At 35.9% G+C, this 5,850-nt stretch overlaps 1 long non-coding RNA gene across 1 annotated transcript; it reads right to left on the bottom strand.

Annotated features, from left to right (window-relative positions):
• Positions 1 to 2,131: 2,131 nt before the first annotated feature.
• Positions 2,132 to 5,165, bottom strand: LOC127453353 (uncharacterized). The gene is made up of 4 exons (XR_007899402.1): positions 4,949 to 5,165; positions 3,097 to 3,121; positions 2,682 to 2,703; positions 2,132 to 2,286 (listed from the first exon to the last, which is right to left on the bottom strand). It is a non-coding gene; the product is annotated as an uncharacterized LOC127453353 (long non-coding RNA).
• Between the last annotated feature and the right edge of the window lie 685 nt (positions 5,166 to 5,850).

Here is a 5,850-nt window from a genome sequence, read left to right as displayed (position 1 = left end):
ATATTTACCTTCTGGCTTGCATATGGGGTAGCAGGAAAGACATTTCTTTCTTATATCTCCATTCCTTGACGGTTCCACCAGCGGAAACTCTAGGCAGTTTTTTTTCTTCCTGTTTCTAACAAATGCATCCCGAAGAATCTTCCACCTCCACTTGCATTCACTCACTGTAAAAGAAAACAATCAAAAAACAAACTGTAACAACCAAACAATTATCTATGTCTTCCACAGATTCCTAGGTACAGGGGAAAGCTTCACTAGACTGGCATTTGAATATCAGCTTGGGATATGCACTGTAAGTCAGTCGGTCCACTGGACTTGTAGGACAATTGAGAGAAAAATTATGACAACACAGTTCCCTCCTCCAGCTGAAGACATGTGGAGAGACATTGCCTCAGATTTCTGGTCAAATTGGAACTTTCCAAACTGCCTAAGTGCCATCGACAGCAAACATGTCACCATAGTCGCACCTGCACGTTCTGGAAGCTTGTTTTTCAATTATAAGAGAACATTCTCTATTGTCCTTCTTGCAATGACAGATGCAAACTACAGATTCATATTTGTCCAGGTGGAAGATCAAGTGATCTTGCTTATTCTGTGCAATATATACTTTTTCGTGTCAAGTCATCTTCATGATGTCAAACAACAGTGCGCTGGTGCGTTAATTCAGTGCGAGCAGCCCAGCAAATATTGACTCAATGCTGATACTCCAGTGCCACTGCAGCTTACGTGCTACTTCTGCTCTGCTTCTGCGTGTGGTGTAAAACAGTACATAGGCGAGAATATCGATGGCAAAACACCATCTGTAGTGGTACAGCTTGTCGAGTTTGCCAAACAACAGTGTCATGTCCTGGTGCTACAGTACATCATGTCGTTTTATTTACGCCGACATCATCGCGCAAATCAGTGGTTTTGTGAGGCAGAAACAGCAGCAGACACTGAGTGTAATAGCACAGCAAGACGCTCATAAGTTATGAGTCATAACTATCAAAAAACTGCGTATTCAAAAAACAGACAACGTAAGAAACCCATGATTAGCCTACACGAGACTTATAATTATCTGCTTTTGACTTCAAAATGTGAACAGCTTTGAGAACAACACTTGCACACATGTTATAAACTGGTAATAACAGCGGTAAAGTTTACATGCAAAGTGAAAATAGGGAAGAGGGCAAAAATATTAAAAAAATAAATTAAATTAAAAATATATGTGCCGATCGATTTTTGCTTAAGCTGCTATATAATAGTGGATTATGTACATATATCGTAGAAACAGATGTCAGGTTCCTCTCCAGTTTTTTTCCCCCCGACACTAAATAATATTGGAGTAGTTTTTCCCTTAATACAGTCACTTCAGCTTGATCACAGGGGGCTTTAAGACAACAAGGCATGCTTTTCTATAAAGCTGCTTTGAAACTATGTGTATTGTGAAAAATGCTATACAAATATAAATGACTAGACTGTTGACAAACTTATTTTCTCAAGAAAAACATATGAGTTTTTCTCAACAATCTAAGAGAATAAATGCAGTGCTGTTGTTTAAGTTTTTTTTGTTGCCAGTGTCAGACACTTCTGTGGCATTTATGATTTAAAAAACATTTATGTTGAATCCTTGAATACATTTGAGAGAAACATTTGTGGGTGCTCGTATCATATTGTATCGTATCGTGAAATTTGTATCGTTATATGCTTATATATATATATATATATATATATACACAGTATATATACAGCTCTGGAAAAAAAGAAGAAACCACTGCAAAATTATAAGTTTCTCTGGATTTACTATTTATAAGTATGTGTTTCAGTAAAATGAACATTTTAGTTTTATTCTTTAAAGTACTGACAACATTTCTCCCAAATTTCAAATAAAAATATTGTCATTTATAGCATTTATTTGCAGAACATGACAACTGGTCAAAATAACATAAAAGATGCAGTGTTTTCAGACCTCCAATAATGGCAAGAAAACAAGTTTATATTCATTTTTAAACAACACAGTACTAATGTTTTAACTTAGGAAAAGTTCAGAAATCAATATTTGGTGGAATAACCTTAATTTTCAATCTTAGTTTTCATGCATCTTGGCATGCTCTCTACCAGTCTATCACATGCAAACATTCAAGCAGCTTGGCATTGTTTGATGGCTTGTGGCCATCCATCTTCCTCTTGATCACATTCCAGAGGTTTTCAATGGAGTACAGGTCTGGAGATTGGGCTGGCCATGACAGGGTCTTGATCCGGTGCATAGTCCTCCATCCTCACCTGTCTGCACTCTAAGAAATAAATCTGTAAAATAACAGAAAAAGTACTGGCAGCTCATTACCTGGACTTTGTCCCATAATTAAAAAACAGAAATATTCTGTTAATTGACAGTGTGCCCACAGTAAAAAACAACAACAACAAAAAGGACATTTTCTGTTATTTAATGGTGTATCTATAGTAAAAAACAGGACATTTTCTATTATTTAATGTTGTATTTATAGTAAAAAAACAAAAAACAAAAAACAGGACATTTTCTGTTATTCAATGTTGTATCTATAGTAAAAAACAGGACATTTTCTGTTATTCAATGTTGTATCTATAGTAAAAAACAGGACATTTTCTATTATTCAGTGGTGTATCTACAGTATAAAAACTACAAATGTTAAATAAAACTGGAAAATAATTGAAAATATACTGACAGCTCATTACCCGGACTTTGTCCTGTAATTAAAAACATGGAAATTTTCTGTTAATTTATGGTTTACCTACAGTAAATAAAAATTGAACTTTTCTGTTAGTTAACAGTGTACCTACAGTGATAATAACTTTTGTTAAAAAAAATTCAAACTACTCTTCTGTGATAAAAACAGATTTTTTTATTAACTTATAGATCTTTCACAATTCCGTAAAAATACTAAACTAAAATACTATGGACAAAAACATATGTCCCAAAGGGAAATGTTTCTTATCTGTAAAGTGTTCCAAGTTTGCTAATTCATTACAGTCTCTCTTAACATTAAAAACAAACAAACAAATTACATCCACTGATTAAATTATAGGAAAATTTGCAAGGGAAGAAAGTTTTTACAGAAAGGTAGGGATGGGTGAATTTACTTCTTGTCTGCAGGTAAGACGATGGCTGTAAAAGAAATAGAAAAATACGTTACTGATTGTCACTGACACAACAATTAAAAGAGACAATCAGAAAGTGTCAAAAAAAAAAAAAAAAAAAAACGTGCATTAAATTCCTCAGAGGATATGTCTTGAGCCACCAGACTGATTTCAATGGCTGTTTAAAAAAAAGAAAAAGAAAATAACAAAAAAAAAATATTAGAATGAATAAATACTTCCACAGAAAGAGAGAAAAAGAAATAGCGAGAGGGAGAGGGAGAGCGAGGAACAGAGAAAGAAAGAGACTGTCTGACAGGGAGAGACAAAGAGATGGAGAAAAAGAGAGACAGAGGGACAGATAGGAAGAGGTCAGAAGAGATGGAAAGAGCGAGAGAAGGAGATACTAAGAAGAGGGGAAATAGACAGAGAATGGGACAGAGAGATAGAGACAAGGAAAGGGAGAGAAAGACAGGCAGGGACAGAGAGAACCAAGTGATAATAAGAACCAAGGCAACCAAGAGAAAGAAGCAACAAAACATTAGCTCCTACTTCAGCAAATAATTTAATTGCTTTTAAATCAAGTTTAATGGTAAGTTTTATATTAAATTAAACTTAAAGAATTTGAGAACAAAGTTGGCAAATTACAAGTCAATCTGAGAAACCAGTAAACTAAAATCAGTAGACAAAACGGTGGCCGAAGCTAGCTACCTAGCAAGCTAATTTGCAAAAGCCCCAACTGTCAACTGTCAGCGACCAACTGCCATGGAATCTCAGACCTAAACCAGGACTAAACTACTAAAAAGGACAGCAAAATAAGGAGGGAAGCAACAACAAAGATAAGAAAATGAAAGAAACAAGAATAAGGATTAACTACAGAACATTCCTGAGGGGTATGAATATTTTTATTTAAAGAAAAACTGGACTTCTAGTACATCCATGTAAGCAGCTTAGCTCTGTATATAAAGAAAGTGGAGAACACAGCAGTATTTATTTATTTATTTTTTTTATTTTTTTTAATTTTTTCTCAATTGGAAAAATGGACCCAAAACAACAACAACCAGATGGATGGAGTCTAGATATTCTGGTGATCCACTACCCAGAGAACATTACCAGTGAAGCAGGGAGGAAGAAATACTGAATCAAGCTGCTCAGAGATCACCCTGAGACACTCGGAGCAGACTTTAAAAGGCAAGGTGACAGAGCAGTAATAACAGACCTGCTTTTCTTTGCAGAGAGCACCCAGAAGTTTGGCATTTCACTCTCCGTGAGCAATATAATGACCTTAAAATGATTGGCAATAAATCCTTTCAACAATTCAACATCAACCTCTACAACACAGTAATGGTTCAAGGGTCATGACAAAACTGGAAGAGTTTAAAAGAGACTTCAGTCGACTGCAAACCCTCGCTCTTGGAAAAAAAAGACCTCTATGCCTTTTAACAACAGCACCTACAGCTCCATCAGACTCAAACACCTGACCTTCAGCTACCACAGTTACAACAATATTCAACCACCCAGTTCTCAATGAACACGCAGGCATGAGTACAGTGTGGGATTTTTTCTAGCATGTTGAAATACCCCCTAAATAATATACATTTTCCAAAAATGGCCGTTGTTCCCTTTTAACGATTAACCTGCCATACTTAAATGGCTGTAAAACAAAGAACAAAGTTACACTAACATTATACTTGAAATGTGGTTGTTTGTGTGTCAGAGAGGCAAGGAGAGAGATTTAGAGTTAGAGAGGGAGGGAGAGAGATAGCTGGGGTCAGAGAGAGAGAGAGAGAGAGAGAGAGAGAGAGAGAGAGAGACAGGGACAGAGAGATAAACAGGGAGAGAAAAAGAGAGAACTTACAACTTGTTGACTAGCAGTTCATGAGGGTGGTTTGAGTATGGACCCGCCAGACGCTACTTCAATGGCTCTAAAACAAAGAACAATATTACTACTAATACATACTAATATTACACTGTGGTTGTTTCTTGTGTGTCAGAGATGCAAGGAGAGATAAAGAGATTTCTATATCAAGAGACAGGGAGAGAACAGACAGGGACAGGGATAACTTGCAACTTTATGGTTGACTGGCCAGATGCTACTTTTACAGCTGTAAAACAAAGGAAAATATTACTTCTAATACACACTAACAATACACTTGAACTGTTAAGAGAGATAGAGAGGGACAGGGTGAGAAAGAGATAGACAGGGACAAAGATAACTTACAATTTGTAGACTAGGAGAGCACAGGGATCACTTGAATATAGATCCCCGTGTTTCACTGGAGGTGGGGGGTTAGCCCTCTAAAGCTCTAGGTATCATCTTGGAGATGTGCTGCCATTAGGTGGGCTTTTTACGGACATTTTGGTCACAGACACACAGGGATATTTTGTTCTCTAAGATTAAATAAATGGTCTCACATAATATGGTACATATTTATTCATTTTTTAATTATTTTATCATATAAAGGTTTTTGTAAAATTATTGTTGTATTACAACAGTAAAACTGTATGGACTATTAAATTGAACAAAACAAGGGATTTCCTGATCGGACAAATCGGAGCCAATCATGGCATATTTTAATTTATCAGTATCGGCTATATTAAGCCCAGTCAAATTCTGATCCTTTTTTGTTACAAAATAAATAAAACCATTAAGGGAAAGCTGTGATGTAGGCTATTTTTAAGCAGAGTTATTCAATTACCAAGCATATCTTACCTTACCTACATTGGATTGATTTTATATACTTGAAGTGTGCACTGTGC

The sequence above is a fragment of the Myxocyprinus asiaticus genome, chromosome 15, assembly GCF_019703515.2.
Source record: "Myxocyprinus asiaticus isolate MX2 ecotype Aquarium Trade chromosome 15, UBuf_Myxa_2, whole genome shotgun sequence".
In the NCBI taxonomy this organism is placed as follows: domain Eukaryota; kingdom Metazoa; phylum Chordata; class Actinopteri; order Cypriniformes; family Catostomidae; genus Myxocyprinus; species Myxocyprinus asiaticus.
The sequence above is the reverse complement of the archived record's forward strand: the minus strand, read 5'-3'. Positions and strand labels throughout refer to the sequence as shown.